This window comes from Aplidium turbinatum, chromosome 16, assembly GCF_918807975.1.
Source record: "Aplidium turbinatum chromosome 16, kaAplTurb1.1, whole genome shotgun sequence".
Lineage (NCBI taxonomy): Eukaryota > Metazoa > Chordata > Ascidiacea > Aplousobranchia > Polyclinidae > Aplidium > Aplidium turbinatum.
Window position 1 is genome coordinate 2998370 of NC_137487.1, and position 22473 is coordinate 3020842.

Here is a 22473-nt window from a genome sequence, read left to right on the forward strand (position 1 = left end):
TTCACTTGTTTATTTTGGAAACTTTGTAACAACGACATATGAATATAACATAACCGATATATGCCAATACAGTTTGTCAAATCACATCAAAGCAATAGCTCCCAGTGCCAGTTTTTGTACGAACATGGCTTAAAACGAAAGAATCCTTTTTCCGCGGTGTTGTGCTTGTTTTGATAACTTCAGAGCAGATATCTTTCACAAGATGTTGTGTTTTAATGGAAAACTTCAAAGCGTCCTTCTTGATGACACAAAATTAAAACTTCGTTTGTAGTTTTCATAAGTCTTTCGCTGCAAAGTCTATAACAAATAAGTCAACTATAAATGGGCTTTTCCTCAGAGCAAACAACATTCGTTTTGTGTGTTAATAAAACACTTTGTTTCTGCTTTTTCTTTTCTGCTGAAAATCTTGTTGAATATCAAAGCCTTTTAGTAAAGCTGTAAATCGATATAATATTTTACACAGGATTACCATTTTTGCAGCTCTTAACTTTAACATCACTATGCACGCGGGGACAACTGGCACAAGCTTTAGGAACCAAACCAATATCATGCGTCGACAGAGTTAATTACAAAAGAGCAACTTTAACTGAATATTAAACTTAGGTGCAACTCAGCACAGTTGAAAGTTTTTGATGAAAATCAGCGATAGCTGAGCTGTTGATGACCATGATGCATTGTGTTACCGTGCGGCGAATGTTACATTAATACTGTATCTTTAAATAGTTACCTGATTTTCTTATTCGCCAACAGCGCGTTTGACAGCGTCGCCTATCGTGCATCGTTGCTTAACCATCAGAAGGGAGATTGTTTCATTTTCATGATACAAGGACTTGACGACTGAAAAGCAAAATCCTGACATTACAAATGTAGTTACATTTTCGCATAACATGAAAAAGGATCGTTAAAACAGGTCGTTAGTATCTACATTTTGAAGTAAGCAACGATCATGCTGCTAAAAGCGAAACTCAATCGTTTGCATGAAAAAGGATGTTAACGGTAATGATTGTGTATCTGTGCATTAAGCAAAGAAGATTAATGCTGACAAAACAAAAGGGGTAATAAAAAGGTACAGTGCACAAAAGGGTTACTAAAATTTGAAGTGAAGTCGGGAGAGGATATTTACCTTGCAGTGAAGCACGCTGTCATGTGTTGTGGATTGGTAAGGCTTTGACCATGAGATACCAACCCAAAAGATGAGTCCAATGCTCTCGGTGGCACATGAAGTTACATTGATATGGGGGTCTCCGGATACTGGCAGCGACAGCACGGAGATATGACTCAGCAAGCAGTAGCTTTCTTTCTTCGACTACTGAAGCAAACATGATGAGCCACAACCGCCTGGCATTGCAAGATCGAGGTTGGCCAATTTAAAGTGAATTTGGTAAATTAACGCACAGTTGGTAAATTAAATGTACAGTGAATTAACGAATGTGGTTATTCACAGCGCCAGAGGAGGTATGCTGTTGCACTCTTTCTATGTAGCAAGTAGTACACACCAAACACAGTACTGATATATGTAAAAATCTGAGAAAACAAACAACAGTTGCCTTTCAATGATTGCAAACAGCAGCTTAATAACATCTTGTCATTATTTTGCAGTGTTCTTTTATAGGTAGTTTACATTCAAAACACAACAGGACATATAGAGCCACATCCACAGTGCAAACTACGCTCTCTGCGCTATACAAGTATACATGACAATGGTGATAATTAATACGGTACTTTCAGTCATAATGTTCAGTGAAATAGAACGTTTTCAAGCGAGCTTTGAATTCATTTAAATCTTCAGCTTCTTTTATACAAACAGGTAAGCAATTCAAGTAAAAACTGGGAAGCTGCGATTTCCAACTTGTGTCTTAAGAAACGATTACATAAGAGCAATTGATGCAAAGAACACAACGTTCTGGCAAGTTTATACAAAACAAAAACAACAAAGCACAAGCCGCATTGTAAACTCATCACATGTTGCTAAAAACAAAACATCTTAGGGCGTGACGCTTTACGCAAGAACATACACAAACGCCATGGTTCTGTAAACTTCTGCTAAGTAACAAGTAACAAACAATGGCTAGATGCAAATGAATGTTATAAATGAAGCATTGGCGCACATTTCAAGAACAAAAGAATACAGAATGATACAATGCTCCACAACCGATAATAATCCGCGGCCCTTTGGTGTGACGGGAAATGAGGTTAAATTGGCCTTAACTTTGTGTCTTGGTCAAGGTGTACCACTGAATATTGAAAGTTTGGAAGTGTGCCGGTAGTAACAAAAGATTATGGAGCACTGGTCTATCCACAAAGATCAGCAGCAAGCTGGAATGTTAACCACCGTGCAACACAAAACCAACTTTTAAGCTTAAAACAAAACATACAAACGTAAATATAACGTAACATAATGGAATTATGCTAGTAAGGTTCTTCAAAGGAGTGACTGGCAAATATTGACAATGTGCAGAATGATGACAAGTTGCAAAATTTTAACAATACTGAAGAGGGATTTTCTTTTCCAACTGCCAGAAAATTTATTGTAGCCTGCCAAAAATAAATATTCCAGTCAAACGTATTACTACTTGTCTAATTTAAATTCAGAAGATATACAAGAGCCATCTACTCCGAAGGGTTTGGTAAATATGGAAATAAGCGTTCAGAGATAAAAAAAAAATAATTCTGGAACATCCATGTCATGATCCATGTCAGTTAAGAAACAAGTTAAAGCTGGTCACTGAAGCATGACCAGTTTATGCAGTGTAGATCGGAAAGTCTATTCCTACGAATGTTTTTAGAAATAGCTGGAGAAAAAATTGCTCCGCATTCTTACGTCATGAAGATAAAAAGCAAAAGTTGGATGCTTCTGTCAACAATACAGCCATTTACAAACTATACGATTTTACAAAAGGTGGTGCACATGCAGGATTGCAGGTCTAACGGATCAATGAATAGAAAACAATACCATAAAAACTACAGTACCGGTAAATCAAAGCAATGGACAATCTTGCCACTTTTATTTATTTTGAATACTTGGCGCATCAACAGTATTTTTAATGATTCAGTGGCAACAATCACCGGAAACAGAGTTCTTATAAAACTTGACATGGACAAAGCCAGGGGTGGGCAACCTTTTTAACACAAGGGCCAGTTAGGAAAATGTAATACTTACAGGAGGGCCGCACATCAAATAAACACTAATTCATATTTTCAGCAATGGAGTTTATCTTATTCAAAGTTTGTACAAGATCTCCTGCAGTGAATTCAATTCAAGCTGAATTTCTACAGGCGCAAAACTTATTTCACAGGTACATGGGAGTGAAAAGACGGTCATATCACTTCCTAATTAAGCTTCAAAATTGTGTAAATCGAGATAAGAATAGCCTTAATTTAAATAGCCTTATTTGAGGAAAAATAGCTGGAAGAAAATGAAGGGCCACATGCGGCCCGCACGTTGCCCACCCTGGATTAAGCCATAAGCCCAATCAAGTCCCAGATACAACGACAGTCACACAATGGTCATATGGCGCAAGGTCAACCTACTTTTGGGCAGTTCGTGCAACCGCAGGCAGCAAAATCCGTCATTTTTAAATGGATTCAACGTTTGCAGACGTTGAACCAATGTAAAAGTGACAGATCGTGCTGTCTGGCACGGTTGCCTGGACAATAGTGCTTCCAGATATCTACCACGGAAATCATTTCCAATAGAAACTGAATCGTTAAAATGACGTGGAATGTGTTGGATAAAAGCCGCAGGTCAAAGGCACAACGCAATGAAGCATATTAAAGATAAAAACTTTGTGTGAAAATTGCGTAGTGATAGCACACCATGAAGGCATTCATTGCAAGCTGGGCGACAACTACCACGATAATCAGTAAAGATAACTTGCAAATCGATAATAGCGTAATTACGATTATAATTATGTACTGTTAACCAGACAAAATTGTTAACCATACGTTTTACCCCTTCTGCTAAATTTTCTGGGATAAATGTTTGGGAAAGATTTATCAAACGCGTGCTTTTTATTTTGCGATTACGATGCCACTGAACGAAACTATCCCAGGAGGACTTTGTTAAAAAAATGTTTCAATCTGGAAATATGCAAAGTCCTAGGACATCTTTCATGTTTCGCAATTTCAATATGTGATAGCAGCCGAATTGTTTAACAATCATGCGTTTTTAGGCAATATAAAGCCATAAAAGTATTTCTTGATCCTGTAAATGTTGGAAAAAATCATTAAGTCTTCTAGAAATCTAATACAAGTAATCATTTTTATTATATCTCTGTGACCTATTTGCCATGAACTTTGGAACTACGTTACAATCACTTCTATTCTATTTATACTGAAACTACAAGTTAATTTTTTTGTTCTTGACCGTGACATCGCAATTGACAATTTATTCAATGTAATCGCTGCTTTGCTGGTATTCAACTGGTTTGCCACCCCTTTCAGGTAGTTTTTTGTATTTAAATACAATGAGTTTCTCTTTTTTCATTTTGTTTATTTTATTATCACTTTTACGATGACGACGTAAATCAAACTTAGCTTTGTCGATTTGGCAGATTACATGTGACAGCTGATTAAGCAAGTTCAAAAAGCGCAGTTAACCCTCTTGAGCAGTTTAGGTTGAAACAAGAGTCGAGGAACAAAGGGTTAAAATGTGTATTAAAGCAATGAACTATTATCTCGTGATGACTATTAGCTTTTTGTATCAATAAATCATGGTAGTTCACAAACATTTTAATTGAAGTATTTTGTTAGAAAATGTTTCAATCTGGTAATACGCCAAGACCTCGGCACACTAGAGACTGAAATTGTAAGCCACATTCCCGGACACAGAAATATATTCTGATAAATTTCACTTAAGATCTGCTTTAACAGAAATTCCAATAAGCTCTGTCCTGTCAACACTATTGCAGTCGACGAAACTCTAGCTACATGGCATGGTAGACCAACCTTTGTGCGGTTTGCCAGCTGCAAAATGCGCAACGAAGTAATCAGAGCGAAAAGACAGCTCAAACCATCAGTAGAGTACAAACAGGCAAACAGCCATCATCAAAAGTAAATATGAGGTCTGTTTCTGTCAGACTAAACCCATTGAGAAATTTCAAAAGATATGCATACTGCATAGATTGCATGAAATAAGCAAAATGTTTTTTCACCACCAATGGCGGTAAGTGCTGCTTCTTAATCTTCTTATTACCCCACATTTCTCAAAGTGATGCCGAATATCCAAAAGTTAATTTTCACTGGTGAGCTATCAGTAAGGCAGTGGATGAAAGTGTTTTCAGTTGAAATAAAGACTTCCAACGTCCAGCTTCTAAACTCTCTGCTGCATTTTAATAACAACTCCAGTATGCCTGGCAATAATGAAGATAGGTTATACAAAATAAGGCCTGCTTACAACATGATTATAGAGCCTATAGAGCCCTTAATTCAAAGCCTTTGAAATAAGGGGTCCTCATAACTTGCCACAACATTCGCATGTTGCTTTGAATGAAGGAAAAGTGACGGCGCTTGCTTGGAAGGAGAAGCATATTGTGAAGGCCATAAGCATGATGTGAGACATTGTACTGTTGGAAAGTGGGCACAGGGAACAGATAGTCGAAAAAAAGTGATGCTCAAAACAAAGTGTATCGTGGACTACAATACATACAGTCATACACGTTAGAGGTTAATCACGTCAATCGGATGATTTCGTATTATGCTTTTACAAGAAACAGTTTGAAATAAACAACGAAAGTGTTTTTATATTTGAAGGAGCTGTCAATACACAACTGTTATGTTTTATTTAAGAAAAACAAAGAAACAGAGGACAGGCCATGACTTTGTTGTACACATTTCATAAAGAGCTTGTAAGACAGCTGTGTACAAGGCCCTTACTTGACCATCCAGTATCTTCTTCCACTGAGGCTGCTGTTGCATATTTGATAAGCTGTTTGGAGGATTCCAAAACCATCATGTGAAATGTTTGCCTCCAACACTATGTAAAAGATTGCCAACTAGGCCTAAGCCATGCAAAGTAGGATGGAGTGAATTTTTTTTTCTCAATCAAAAAACATGGGTCTGTAAGTATACAGGCCAAATGACCCAAAACGGCCTTTAAAAACATTTTTTGGGTGTAGCTGTCACTATTGAAAGCGCTACTGCCACCTGGTGACCATGAGCGAGCAAAAATTCTCGAATACACCATAACTTTTGATACATACATGTTAGAAGGTTGGTTTTAGTGTCTATAGATGCCGAATACATATGTTTATATCTGCTCTAAGAGACATGTTTTCTTTAAAATGCTTATAAATTAAGTTCTTTGCAAAAAAATGATTTTTTGCATTAAAATTTAATGAAAAAGTATAACATTTAATTTAGCTGCCTCTGTAACAGCAACCGCCGCTCTGAAAGACCATGGTATTAAAATGGTACGGACAAATAAACAAATGAAGGAACCACGTTTGTTATAGACCGTTGCAAGTTGCGAAGAGAATGAGCTAAATACAAAGAAATGCGTAAAAATGATGATGAGTTGTAGTAAAACGTTGATGGAATATATGTAGATGGAAGGAAAGATTCAACTCAAAGTGTTACCCAAATTAACGGCAAATATTATTGTAATTCTGTGCTGGAAGAGCATTATGTAATAGTAGGGGAACCTGGTGAGTCTCATGCAATTCCTGAAGATGGAAAGAATATCAGTATTGCAAAAGTGCTTCATGATGAATTGGAAGGAACTGTTGTCTTGGATCATCTTTGAGTGATAGGTAGTGATGGCACAGCATCCACGACGGCAGCTCATCAAAGGAACAATTAATAGGTAGGCCATTACAACGGGGCATTTGTTTGCTCCAATGCAATGCAACTTCCTTTGTCTCATATGTTTTCATGGAAATTGATGGTGCAACCAAGGGGCCTCATAGTTTGCATTGCAAAGTATGCACAAAAAATAAAGTTTGTAAAGAAAGTCAATATTATTGCAGGAAATGCAATGCTGCTCTGTGTGTTACACCCTGATATAATGTATATCATACAAGTGTGAACTATTAGGTTTTGTTTTGTTCTCTCTTTCCATTTTGGTTTGAGGAAGCTTGGTCTTCATCAAACCAAAGGAAAAACAAAAGGAGGAAAAACAAAGGAGCAGGCGGATGAAGTCAATCAAGGACCTAAACATACATCATCATGTACATTTATATCCCATGGTCTAATGAAACAGGAATTAAAGTATTGGACATTCTTTTTCTTAGGTCAAGGTAGCTAATTTCATCAAGAGCCAGTGCAACCGACACAAGTGTGGGTGACCTGCGCCCTATTAACTTGGTGGGTGGTGAAAATTTTCAAAAACTTATCAATAACTTGATTCCTGGATATAAAATACCTAGCAGGCGAGATACAACCAGAAGAATTGAGGATCAGTGCTTAGCCTGTAAGGCAAAGATCAAGAAACAGTTATCCTATGCTCAGTTCATCACATGTACCACAGACATGTGGTCAAGTGTTAAAATGCAGTCATTCTTAGGAGTGACCGCACATTTTGTGTATAATGAATCTGAGCTTGAACACCTGGTAATTGCTATAAAGGAGGTGAATAAAATGCATTCAGGTGACAATCTTGTGATGTGTTTGAAAGCAGTAATTGCTGATTATGGTATATCTACTTAAGTCAAGTTTGAGCCATAGTGACTGATGATAGTTCTAATATTGTCAACGCATGTCATGACGAGCTGCGTGATACACACTGAATTTTAATTCAGGCTTTCGTAAAAGCTCTGAAACTAGTCAAAGTAAGTATAAAATGAGTACAAAAACTTGTTTTTTGTTCTTGTCATTGTAGTATATACTTCTTTTGTCAATCTTCACTGTAAAAACTGATGTCAGCCGTCAGGTTTTTCTTAAACATCATTTATCCATTTTGCTTTCATCTAACCGCCTAAACACAGCTTTGCAGCTTGCCAAAGGCTTTTTTGAAGGGAACAAATATGTCACTATCAGTGGGATCATTCCTATGATTAAAATTGTGGCAAAGAATTTGGCTCCCGGTGAGCGAGTATTGCGTAAAATTACCTTTTTCAAGTGTTGTGTGTTTCTGAGCATGACGCTCTGTTTCTCAAGCATTCTACTCAGTTACATAATGCCTTGTTTTCTACACGCTTTGGTTTCTAAGTTACACGTTTATACGTTACGCTTTCTTCAACAATTCATTCGTTCAGTTCTGTTGTTGCAACATTGTGTACTGTAGGAAGGAATTATTTATGTAGCAACGCTGGACGAAGCTAGACTCACCTAGCTTTCCACCACCTACCCTGAAAGTTGATCTAGTCTCAAACAAAAGAAGAAGATTTGCAGATGTAGTTGCCATTTGTTTCAATAAAGCCTAATCCAGGTTGTTATACAAGTATACTAAGTTCCTGCAACCTCAAGTGTTTAGAGTTGATACAAACTTCCCGGAAGCTTTGAGAAAGTGGCAGCGTTGGAAACGAAAGTTTCAAAATTATATCGCAAGGATTGAGGGTGTAGATGCACAAGCCAAGCTGGACATTCTAGTAAATCTACTTGTCGCATGTTTATGCGCACATTAGCGAAAGTGACACAACGCCATTGCTCAATTAGAATTAGAAAATGATAGAATTGGTGTCAAATGCTATAACTGAAGAAGTAGTATGTCAAATCAAAGATGCTGAGTTTTTATGCATAAAGGTTGATGAAATTATGGATTGTGCACATGACGAGTAGCTTTCCCTTATTATGATTAAAGTCGATGACACATGTGCTGCTACTCTGTTTATCATCATAAAACAGACACTTGAGAATCATGGTTTGGATGTGTCCAAACTTAGAGGGCAGTGTTACGATAACGCAGCAAACGTGAGTGAAAAACACAATGGTCTTCAAGTGGAGATTCAAGAATTATCTCCGTCGGTGCTATTTGTGCATTGTTAGGCACAGAGTGTCTCCAACAATGTCATTGCAAGAAATGTTTTTGCACAAATTCAAAATCTTAAACCGTTTTTAGAAACTTGCTCTATGCGCCACAAACTGTTGCAAAGAATGCAAAAATTACATTGCAGTAGGGAGGTAAAAACACTGAAAAAGCTGTCCGACACAAGGTGGGCATGATGTCTATATTCTATAAGTGTTATAGATAGCACACTTTCTGCTATCTTTTCCACTCTAGATGAAATCTTAATAAACGGGAAAAATGTGCTACATGCAGCCAGGCACGAGGACTTCGTCACTGCATCAACTTTGAATTTGTGTTGTCCTTATTATTTTTATTAGTATTTGTACGTTATCGATTTACTATAGTTTTAAAATAAAAAATTTCTCTGAAAAGTAGCTTTAAACTTTCGTCCAATTCAATGCTCCTTACCTTCAACATTGGCTATTTATGCATTTCAGGTTTTCAAATGCATTCTTTCTTAACCAAAGGAGTGTCAGTTAAACTCGAAAGCAAAACCTTGGATGTAGTATCTGGCCTTGATCAAAAGGAAGACCTATGTGTAACAGTCAAACTCTTTATAATGACGAGAAGTTTGTGGAATTTTTCAATGAAGCCTTAGCAGTGTGCTAGAAGTATACCATGAACGGTTTTTCAATCGATGCTGATAGCTCCGGTAGCCTACAAAAGAAAAAAAAATCCTACACAACTTGACGAAAATCGTCACACTGTCGCTAACCTTACTGGAAAAGATCGCTTCATGCACAGTACAGTTTTTAATGTTTTTACAGTTTTTAACTAAAAAATAATCACCCCAAGGATGTTGGCAGGCCTAAAGAAATTCGACCAGAGGATGAGCAGTTATTAGTCAAAATGTTGGATCAGGTTGCAGCCTGGGGCTACACAAAACACCTTTGAACAGAGAAGTCCATTTTTAAAAACACTATGCCTAGAGATAAATGGCTGAAAAGCTTCATTCATAGAAACTAGGTATCACAACGTCTCGCCACAAATATTAAGAGAGCCAGGTCAAACCTCAGCCAGGAGGCAACAGTTTTTTTGACAACATTCAAATACCGCTAACAGATGGTGCTTCCGAATCAAATTACAATTTTGATGAGACAAACTTAACTGACAATCCTGGAACAAAAAAGGTAAGTAAAACGAAGCGCGTGGAGAATGTGTGAGAACACCCCAAAAAGCTTCATATCAATCATGTGGTGTGGAAATGCAGGTGGAGAAACTGTCTTGCCAATGGTATGAACATTGTGATCAATGTTAGACTGTGTTCAGGAAATCGCTTCTTTCATATGTAACTATAATTATCTACTTGCGATTATTTCTGAATAACTACGAGAAAGCAGCCTACTCCTAATAGAATAGAAATAACATCAATTCTGCTCTGGAAGAAAGCAATTATGACCCTGTTTCACTCCCAAGCAATGAAGAAATTATGCTTGAAATTCTAGAAGGCCAAAAATCCTAGACCCTGGTGTCAAAATTCAATGGCAAACCACACAACCGGAAGCAGCAGGAAGACAGAGTAGTGCTAATATCTTACAAAATTCGTTGCTGTAAGAGGGATTACAAAAGACGTGGATGGTGAAAGGAAACCTTGGGAGCTCTTCTTTGTAAAAGAAATGGTTGAAGGGATTGTTGCCGAAACCAACAGAAAGATAAGAGAATATTTGAGAAACCTTCCTGAACATATGTTCACGGACAGTCAATATACATATTTACGTGAAACAAATGGATGAGAGGTATATGCTTTCATCGGTTTGTTATATTTACGTGGTCTGCTAGCACAGGCAAATCACAAAACGGAAATACAATTCAATGATCTCCAATTTTTACTGCAACAATGTCAACAAACAGACTCAAATTTCTCATCTCACACATTACGTTTGATAACTATGAAACCAGAGAACAGCTCTGGCAACATGATCAATTCATCGCTCTTTGCGACCTTTATGAGAAATTCAATGAAAACCGCACGAAGCACATCGTACCAGAAGATTATCTTTCGCTAGACGAAACACTATATCCCATGCGAGTTTAAGTTAGCTTTCGACAATGTAATCCAAATAAGCCGGCGAAATAAGAACTATTATTTCGATCAATGAATGCGTGCCCCTTTCCTTACAGTTACACGTTCACAGCTGACGTTTATGCCAGAAAGCTAAAGGGAACGCCAGGACCACATTACGTCAGTGGGAGTGGGAAAACTGTTCAATCGATCATGCAAAAGATGTTGGTAAACGACTTACAAGGTAGAAACATCACGTACGTGCGCTGTACACCTTGATGCCGCTGGCCAACTGGCTCCTGGTTTAACGTCCACCAAAACTGTAAAATTTATTCAAAGAGGGTTTCCCAAAGACCTTTTGGACATTAGAAATAAGGAAGCGTGCTCTTATAGAGTTGTCTGGGAGAAGGACAAGAAAATTTTGAATTTAAATTCATATGTGGTCAACACAAAGAGCACTGGCAAGAGAAATGTCCTCTTTATGTCTTCAATATTGCCACTGCTTGGCGTTACCAAAACAATAAAAAATTAAAACAGGGCAATTAAAAATTTTATGATTTTGCAAAAGGACTGATATTATAGCACAAACGATCAGTGCATACTCCTGCATGTCCAAATCTCGAAGATGTACTATTACCAGCTTTACATATATCTTGGACACATGCAGAGTAAATGCATCCACAATAATGGCCCTCAATAAAAGCATTGACCCAAGAAAACAGAACTCGTTCGATTTTGAGTGGGGACTAGTTATGCAGCTTGTTCACCCACAAATAGAATTTCGATCCAAAGTAGGCCTCACAACAGCCGTTTAAACAAAAATTGAAACGATATTGGGCAAGTCAGCCAACACCAGCAGCTCGAAGCAAGGACAGCTCACTGAAATTCTGCATTTTCATGCATCCAGAAAGAAGGGTTGTGACGAGTGCATGAAACACATCGTTGATGTAGGTGCAAAAAAAGACAATCTTGCAAAAGTTTTGAGCCAATGCCAACGCTGTAGTAAATCTGCATGTCACCAGCATTCAGTTCGTTTATGCAAGACCTGTTTGTGTTTATAATATTCAAAATGAATTACAAGCAAATGCATATTTTTTTCAGCAATTCATAAACACTGTTTCTGGTTCGCTGTACTACCAAATTTTGCTTGTGGTTTCTCCCTGTAAACACATGCTTAACTTTTCATTTAGCTGTTGTTTCATCATTTTTTCTTGTTGATATCGACATAAAATATCAGAACTTGCAAACTATGTCGTTTATACGATACATATGTCGTGTATACACGATACATGAATTGCAAAATTTTATCTCTGCTCTGAGAAATGTCTAGCGACGTTAATTACACGTAAATGGGGGATTTTCAAGCTGGAAAGCACCGGAGAATGTAAATAACCGTCAATAAACGTGGATTCAATGCAGTTAATTACGTTATAAAATATCGTCACGTGACTAAGTGTTTCTCATTGCAATAAGCATATTGTGCAGTAAATAGCATTTATGCTTCAACAATATTTTAGTGAGGACTCACAGTCTCACATGTAAAAGTTATTTTTTTTGTATTTACTGGTCTACCTTGTTGTAAACAAGTATTAGCACATTTGATTATGCGTGATTATGGAGTCTACAAAGGTGTATTTATTTATATAGCATATGTGTGGCTGCATTAGAAATTCTATACTCTAGTCTATATGGAAAAGTGGCTCAACGAATACGACGCTCGTTTTCCAATCATGCACCCTACTCTCCTTAGCAGAAATGGCTACCTCAATTTAAATACTTAACAGTTGTAATCATGTTTTTAAGAAGATGATATATCCAAAGACGTAAATACCAGATCTTCAATGCATTTTTCTCTTGCGGATTGTTCCTACAGAGAAATTCTTCCTGTCGCAGCAATGATAAAAGAAACGTCTTTTATTGACTCCGAACGTGAAGATTGTGCGTCAACTGGAAGGCCTGGCGAGATTGAGGCTTGAGGCTTTGGATTGTGAAAGGAGGCACTATCAAAGGCAAAGATAAGCTCTTTGACAGCCATGGATATTTAATTATTTATACACTCTTCAAAAAACACACCTTCTTCTGCCACTTGGACTAGTTCAACTAGAAATAAAAAAAAGTTACCAGCCGTGCAAAAGTCCAACAGTCTCGCAGTAGCCTTTCTCTTTTTCAAAGAAATCCAACCCCACACGCCCAGTGTCCACCCTGGGACGTTTGGAGCTAAAGAAGCAGCAGTTCTTAAGAAGGAATAAAAAACCGAAGACCAATTACGATTACGACCTTTCGACTCAGCTGCCCAAATTGTGAAAAACGCTATGGCCAAAGAGGTCATAGATAGTTCAAAATGTAAAGCTTTATCTTCACTGAACATTTTGAACAACCTGCCCAAAGTGGCGAACTACAACAGGCTTAAGCAAAGGCCAAAGAATCAAGATTCTAAACACTTGCCGGACGACTTTCTTTTAAATGAGATTGTCCAGTGGGAAGAAACATGTCATATTTGCCACTAAAAAGCAGGTAAAGCTTTTGCAGTCAGCAAAGACGTGGTATGTTGACAGAATGTTTTTTGCTGAAAAAACCTTTCTATTAGTTGTTTTTGATACATGCGTTTTTATTTTTTTTAAAAAGACTTGAAGAAATTAATAATTAAACTAAAGATTTTTTCATAAACGTTCTTCCATTATATCCATCCGTCTGAAAACCATGGTTAATCGTTTTGTCTTTAAAAATATCTAACGCATGAATAAAAAGCTTCATGCAGTAGTCGAAGACGATGACAATTTTGATTGGTAAAGTACCATATTTCAATTTTTAAAAGAAATACTGTAATGAAAAATGAATTGTTTAAAAACATTTCTTCTCATGCAAAGGCCTTGACACCATGCAGCACACTCTGATGTGTGACACGGACACTTTGCAATGAAAAAATACTTTTGCCTAATCTACTGCACATCAATTGATGAAAAGACATAAGTTTAAATTATTCATAGAATGTCATCCATAGAACTTTCTTGTCACCGAACATAGAAATGCTATTTGTAATCAAGGTTAAGTAAGTGCATAAGGTTGATTTATTTGAAAATGCCTTGGTAAACTTTTTCTGCAAATACCTCGATTAAATTGTAAATGTAAGATGGCAAAAATAGAAGAAATTAAACAGTTCATGACCAGCATCGACTTTAACCTAAAAATAATCTCAAACTAATGCTGAAAAGAGAATTGACAGCTTGCATGAAAAGTTTTGTATGAAAATTAGAAGTAATGCTTCAACTGAATAGGCCTACTCAAAACAATGAAATTGAAGTATTAAAAAAAACAGTCAACAGTTTATCAGTGCAGAATTCGAGAAGGTAAAAAAGACATCAAAAGCGACTGAAAAAAAAACAAAAAAAATGAAATTTTTTTAAAGGCGATTAAACAGTCTGAAGAACTATAAACTGATATTTTCGATTTGATGTGGAAAGCATGATTTTGAATAAATCAAAAACACCACTTTCTGATTCAGATAAACTTCTGCTCATGAAAGGCCTCAATTTTGTTCTTTCACCTGGGTGGTCCAAACAAGTGGAAACTAATGAATGGCATAACACACAAAAACACATCAGAAGAGTCGGGTGGGAATGCATTTTTAAGGATACCACACAACCCCCACTGCCTCAAGTACCCAAGAAACTAAAAATCCCCAAATATTCTAGGCCAGATGTTGTACTACTTGACAAGGAAACGGTTGCTTACACAAAATCAGTCAGATCAAATATGAGGAACCTGGAAGATGCAAGGTGCGTATTCTCACGCAAGAATAACCTTAGTCTTGATCTCAAAAAAGTCTAACGAAACTGAAGTCCTTGTCAATAATCACACTATTGTTATTTGCAAGTCGAACAAAGATGGTAAGATCATTGTTTTTGATTATGTAGATTACAACTCCATTATGCACAGAGAATAGACCTCCCCAATCCCCGGACTTTTTTTTGTTTTCATCTATATTGTGACTTTTCTGCATGGGTTTTCAATGCTGATTTCAAAAATATGCATAAAATTTTTTTTCGATCAACGTCTGGGAAGTTATTTGCTGTTGCTTAGCAACAACTTTTCATAAAAATTACAAAAATCTCCTTTAAAACCCCTTTACTTTTAACCTGGTATCCTGATATCTAGATTATCTGAAAGCATTTCTTCTGCTGAAGAATTAAAAAAAAAAATTATTAAAATTGGACAATTGGTACCAGAGTTATGACCGTTTAAGTACCCAGATTATGCAGTCACGCATGACTGATTTTTGTTAATTTATTGCCAAATGATACTAGAAAAATGGTGAAAGTTGCTGTCAAGGGGTTTTTGGGGGTAAGGAGTTCAAAAAATACATTAAAAAGTGTCTCAGAGCAACAGAAAAAAAGTTATTATAAAATTGATACGAACAGTCATGCATGAATGATTTTGTCGCAGTCGCTTCATTCCTACAACGAGATGTATTCCTTAGGCACCACAAACGTTAAATGCCTGGAGTCATATACAGTATAACGTGGAACCGATCATCTCAATGTAGCTAACATTTGGGTACCCATTGCACTTGATGTTAGAATACACGCTACATTGCTCGGAAAGAGCTCTGATCAAGTGCAAGATGGTCACAGTCCGCCACAATTTCAATAGCATCTCTTACCCAGCATAATGTAGTCTATGTATCTAAATCATGTGGCAAAAAATGGATTAAGTCAGCTGAACTTAACGATAACCTTCTGTAATGCATTTCAGGTTTCACTATTGATCAGTTAGCATTTTCTACTTGTATCTTGTATGATTAATATAACGTATTGTATACACTTCTACTGTCTAATATTCCGTGTGTATTCATGTATCCATCATGGAGCTGAGGAAGAGTAAAATAAACAATGGTGGTTTGCTTGGTAATTTGCAGCCTTTAAAACATTTTAAGGAAGGACAATTTAGACCAACTACTGGAGATGTTCTTCAGAAATACATATATCATCTTCAATTAAATCCTCGTAACCACCAGAGTGGGATGCTCGCAGCTTGGGATCCAGCAGTATGTCCAGCAAAAGTATGGCAGCCTGCTTGCATTCCACTGATGACAAAACAAAATATCCAAAACAAAATTATTCGTTTGGTCGATGAATACAAGAAATACAAACATGACAAAAAGGAATCTGCTGCCTTAATTAAATTTCGAGAAACACTGATAACACGATTTAGGATATCTGCTAAGAATGCCGAAAATCTTATTAACAAAAACAAAACGTTGCTACCAGAAGATAAGGCAGAAGGTATCAGTTTCTTAAATTACTTGAAACAAACCAACCAGCATCTCTTGGACCCCTTGATAAAAAGAGGTTGAAATGCTTCAAGAATTATGCATTGAAGAATCAAATAAAAGTAATAAAGTATGATGTATGTTTATTCCCAGTATGCTTAACAGCCTAATGATTTTTAAAGTAACATACCTATTAATTTTTGATACGGATGCATAAACAAGACATTTTTTACAGATAAATGCAGATTCTCAGTGCAGATTCGACTTAATTTATTGGGAAAATGACGAGGAGAGGAAATTAAGTCCTGAGGTAGATGGCTGAGAATCTGCATTTATCTGTAAAAAACGTCTTGTTTATGCATCCGTATCAAAAATTAATAGGTATGTTACTTTAAAAATCATTGGGTTGTTAACTATACTGGGAATAAACATACATCATACTTTATTACCTTTATTCGATTCTTCAATGCATAATTTGTGAAGCGTTTCAACCTTTTTCTATCAAGCGGTCCAAGAGATGCTGGTTGGTTTGTTTCAAGTAATTTAAGAAACTGTATATCTTCTGCCTTATCTTCTGGTAGCAATGTTTTGTTTTTGTTAATAAGATTTTCGGAATTCTTAGCAGATATCATAAATCTTGTTGTCAGAGTTTCTCGAAATTTAATTAAGGCAGCAGATCCCTTTTTGTCATGTTTGTATTTCTTGTATTCATCAACCAAACGAATAATTTTGTTTTGGATATTTTGTTTTGTCATCAGTGGAATGCAAGCAGGCTGCCATACTTTTGCTGGACATACTGCTGGATCCCAAGCTGCGAGCTTCCCACTCTGGTGGTTACGAGGATTTAATTGAAGATGATATATGTATTTCTGAAGAACATCTCCAGTAGTTGGTCTAAATTGTCCTTCCTTAAAATGTTTTAAAGGCTGCAAATTACCAAGCAAACCACCATTGTTTATTTTACTCTTCCTCAGCTCCATGATGGATACATGAATACACACGGAATATCAGACAGCAGAAGTGTATACAATACGTTATATAATCATTAGGGTGGCTCTTATTTGGCAAAAAATGAAAAAAAATTGAATTTTGTGTGGGACACCCTTTTAAAAGGTGAGGTTGTAAGCAAAAATAACACCTGTAAAAAATTTTTGAATTTCAAATTGATTTAGAGGTGGCCCTCCCCCCCTAAAGTTTTGCGCCCTCCTCCAAAATACAAAACCTGCATATCTCAAAAACTGCTTGAGCTAGAGATACGGTTTTTGTGTCAAAAGATGCAGAAAGCATGATTTCCTATCTGCTTTCTGAACAGTGATTGCGTCTATCTTGAGTAGAAAAGCAGTTATTTAGAAAAAACCTGTTTTCGGTATTCTAGCACAAAACAGTGCTAAACAAGTATTGTGGCCCAACCTATTCAATTAACAAAGTTCATAAACTAACCTGTAAAACTGGTAAAGCAATAAACGAAATAAGTATTCTTTAACTTTTATGCATTCATGCATAGCTAAAATAACCGTTTTTTATCATATTCCTTGGAGAAACTCCTGAGCGTGGAATCCGCTTTCCAGCTTCAGGTGCTATGCATCGCACTTGTTGGATGGCGAAGGCGATTTATGCAAAAAGCTTGATTTGCATTCATGGTATCTGTCCGAAGAAATGGTTGGACTAGCCTTGTTTGACTCTTGATTGTCTGTGGAAAGTAAAAAGCTAATGGTGGCAACCATGTTAGATGAAACAGGAGAACGTCCACCAAGGAGACCAAGCATCAAAGTAGATGCGTTTCTTAGCAATAAGGGTCTAGAACAGTATTACACCTCTAATTCAAAATGGCTTCTTCAGCTGTTGGGTGAAGATGAAGCAATAATTATACTTTCAAAGGATCTTGCTCATTGGACTGAAGATGGTGCATTTATTCAAGCTTTACACATGGCGAAGGGACTTTCAGTAGTGAATGACAGAGCAGAGAGAGGAGTTGCTCTAAGTCTAATCCAGGATTTTAACAAAATCTTAACTGAAGATGAGCCACAACTTCAGTTTCTTTTGCAAGTTGTTACTGAACACAGGAAACTGTTTCCAAATTCCAACAAGAACAATATTGTCGATTCTTCTTCGTTTAAACCTTCTTTGTTACTCCAGGGGTCAAGGGCTCTGTCTTTTACCACTCTTGGGCAGTGGCGATGCGGTTTAGATGCTTGAGCAAGTGTCGAGCAGCAATCCTTTGATTCGTCCATTTATCCATTGATTCGTCATCCAGTTCAAGCAAACCACGCACCCCATTTGGCGCAGTTACAGATGGTGTGGTCTGTGGTTTGTTCCTCTTTGCCACACTCACAGATTGCGGATGGAGCCATCCCCCATTTGTGCATGTTGGAGCGGAATAGTCTGACTCCTGTAGGCTAGCCCAGTACGCAGGCGGTTGAGCCGCACCCAGGCCTTCCTTGGCAAATTATGCATTCCGGTTGGATGGGGGCTGGTGTCGGAGATACAACTTTAGAGTCTTGAGGAGTTCTTCTTCCACTCTGAGCTCCATTTGTTGTCCTCCCAGGTAGTCGCGCTGATGGATTGGTCTTCAGCGGTTTTCATCAGGAGTTGTGCGTCACATACAAATGGTTGTCTCGATTTCAGTTGCCGAGGATGCTCGATTGCTCGCTCATAGACTCATAGAGACTTGAGTGGAGCAAGTGGTTGGGGTTCGTAGTGCGGCGAGAAAGAGACAGGATGGCTTCTTCGCGACGAAACTCAGTTGGTTGGTTGCCTGCAAGGACAGGGAAATTGTCCGATGGTGTAGGTCGCAGACATCCTGTCACGATACGCAAGGCAATATGTAAAATATTGTCGATAATACCGCTTCTTCCAGTACTGACCAGAATTACATTTTGAAATGAATATCGTTACCAGTGTTCCCTCTAAGGTGCAAAAATTAAGACAAAAAAACGAAATTTTGTAGACGGTTTCGTGGTCACAAAAAAGGTTGTAAAATCAAGATTTGGTCAAATGCGTTTTTTCTAAATAACTGCTTTTCTACTCAAGGTAGATGCATTCAATGTTCAGAAAGCAGATAGAAAACCATGTTTTCTGCATCTTTTAACACAAAAACTGTATTTCTAGCTGAAGTGGTTTTCGAGATATGCAGATTTGGTATTTTGAGGGAGGGCACAGAACTTTAGGGGGGGAGGGCCACCTCTAAATCAACTTCAAATTTAAAAAAAATTTGCAAGAGTTATTTTTTCTGACAACCTCACCACTTGAAAGGGTGTCCCAAGCAAAATTCAAAAACTCAATTTTAAGAGCCACCCTAATAATCATACAAGATACAAGTAGAAAATGCTAACTGATCAATAGTGAAACCTGAAATGCATTACAGAAGGTTATCGTTAAGTTCAGCTGACTTAATCCATTTTTTGCCACATGATCTAAATACATAGACTACATTATGCTGGGTAAGAGATGCTATTGAAATTGTGGCGGACTGTGACCATCTTGCACTTGATCAGAGCTCTTTCCGAGCAATGTAGCGTGTATTCTAACATCAAGTGCAATGGGTACCCAGATATTAGCTACATTGAGATGATCGGTTCCACGTTATACTGTATATGACTCCAGGCATTTAACGTTTGTGGTGCCTAAGGAATACATCTCGTTGTAGGAATGAAGCGACTGCGACAAAATCATTCATGCATGACTGTTTGTATCAATTTTTTAATAACTTTTTTTCTGTTGCTCTGAGACACTTTTTAATGTATTTTTTGAACTCCTTACCCCCAAAAACCCCATGACAGCAACTTTCACCATTTTTCTAGTATCATTTGGCAATAAATTAACAAAAATCAGTCATGCGTGACTGCATAATCTGGGTACTTAAACGGTCATAACTCTGGTACCGATTGTCCAATTTTAATATTTTTTTTTTAAATTCTTCAGCAGAGGAAATGCTTTCAGATAATCTAGATATCAGGATACTAGGTTAAAAGTAAAGGGGTTTTAAAGGAGATTTTTGTAATTTTTATGAAAAGTTGTTGCAAAGCAACAGCGAATAACTTCCCAGACGTTGATCGAAAAAAAATTTTATGCATATTTTTGAAATCAGCATTGAAAACCCATGCAGAAAAGTCACAATATAGATGAAAACAAAAAAAAGTCCGGGGATTGGGGAGGTCTAACAGAGAACTTTCATCTAATTTCCAGAAAACTGACTGGAATAAAAAAAAGTGTTGAACAATACCTTAAAAATGTTAGATCACAATGTGATTCTCCCCTCAAAAGTCTGCATGATGCAGAAGTGATTAATGAAGTACAGCTCTATGACGCTGCTGGACTTACATTTAAACATAATGCATGTCAGCGGTTACTGGATCTTCAGCCAAATATTTCTCCAACCGTTCACCGGCCTATATTTATCCACTGTTTAAAACCCACAAACTACAGCTACCGCAAAATGACTTGAGACCTCGATCATTTTCACACCTTTTCAACTGCAATAAGTATTAAACCATTGTGTATTGCATAAATGGCAATTGTTTCACTCAAATCAATTATGATGTATAATACGTACACAATGGGCTATTAGCAAGACAATGTTACTGTAGAATTGCTTTGGGCATTTTATTAGAATAAAATATTTATTTTAATTCTCAACATATTTCGATGTTATCAAGTCAACCGCTTCTTGCTGACGGCGTGCCAGGGTTAGGTCTCGGACTCTCGGTGTCTCAGATGACATTCACTTTATCAATAAAATAGTGATGAGAATTCAGAGGAAGTTCTGGGAGAATCATAGTTAATTTAAAAGCATAAGAAAATCCACAGTAAAAGTTTTCGGAGGTGAGTAAATAGTTTTGTAGTAAACTTGTCATGCCTGGAAAATACACTAGTAATGAAGTGAAGATGACATTTCCTGCACTCTACAGAAGTAAGAGCAAAACAAGAAAAAGTCTGTCCAGAGAAAACAATCGGCGAAAATACATAGCAAAGGCGTTACTTGAAGAGTGTATAGAGGCAACACCAAAAAAAAGCATCTGATGTTGTCTTGGACAAAAACAACAACCTTCACTAAAAATCCAGTCTGAGGTAGGTCAAAATCTTCGACGGACGAGACAAAAGAAATCAAATTTATGTAGGCAAAAACAAAACCGAAGAAAAAACTTTTCAAGCCCAAAAATACGTTTTATGAACCTTTAGAGAGTTGCATACCATTCTAATAAATAGTGAAGACCCTGAATTGTCTGCGATTAAATTTTCTACCATGTGCCGGTACATAAAATCAAAAAGAGACTAACTTAATCTCAGTAACATACCTCAAGTTACATGTCTTTGCTCAGATTGTGAGCTATGTGTGAAGGTATCAAAAGCAACCAATTTGTGTTTTCCAACAAAATGCCATGACTTAGTTCAAAAAGTAACTTGCATTCCATTGACTGAAGCTTGCCCTTAAGGCATGTGCAACAAGTGTCCCAGTTTAGATGCTGATTTGATGGCTAACTGCGAAAGTGTTCCCTATTATCAATGGAAAAAGGGTGATAAATATTACAAGATACTGCATGAAAAGTTTAGAGAGGAGCTTGTCGTAGATTTTGAGAGTGCCATATGAGATTTAAAGATTCACTTCTACCAGAAACGTGTGCTAAGTCAAGAATATAAACGGTAAATTAATGAACTTACTGGTGATGAAATAGTTGTTCATGTTGATTGTTGACTACTCAGAAAATTATAAAAACAAACAGCAAAACGAAATTAAAGCAACCTTTTATGGTCAAGGACAGTACTGTATATACGGTGTGTGTTTATGCTAAAGCAGATATTGGTACAGTTTGTAAAAACTATGTTTTGGTGACGAACGAAAATGACCACAGTTGTTATGTTAGTTTTTCTTTAAACACATTAATTATTTCTTGTTTAAAAGAAGACATCAACTTCACTCATGTCAAGTTTTGGTCGAATGGCTGTGAAAGTCAGTTTAGAAGTCTATTCTTTGAAAGGTTCATAGATCCATAGGATTTTAATGAACTTGTACCTAATTAAATATACCATTAATAACTTTATAATCATCTGTATTTGATCACCTGTTTGAATAAAATGGTCACAAGAACAACTGAAATCCATTGTCAAAGCAGCCCTAAAGGATAAAAATGTGTTGACTGAAGCAATGAAAAAAATAGCTGACAATTCTGCTTTCATTGACACAATTGTAATATATCAGCTCCTTCTCATGATGGCAGCTTCAAACAATTGATATATGAAATTAAAAAAGAGGGGGTTTGC

General features: G+C 36.9%; 1 long non-coding RNA gene across 1 annotated transcript; it reads right to left on the reverse strand.

The window, feature by feature from the left end:
• Window positions 1-4414, reverse strand: LOC145785583 (uncharacterized). The gene is made up of 3 exons (XR_014291193.1): window positions 1124-4414; window positions 728-837; window positions 1-297 (listed from the first exon to the last, which is right to left on the reverse strand). It is a non-coding gene; the product is annotated as an uncharacterized LOC145785583 (long non-coding RNA).
• Window positions 4415-22473: the final 18059 nt, after the last annotated feature.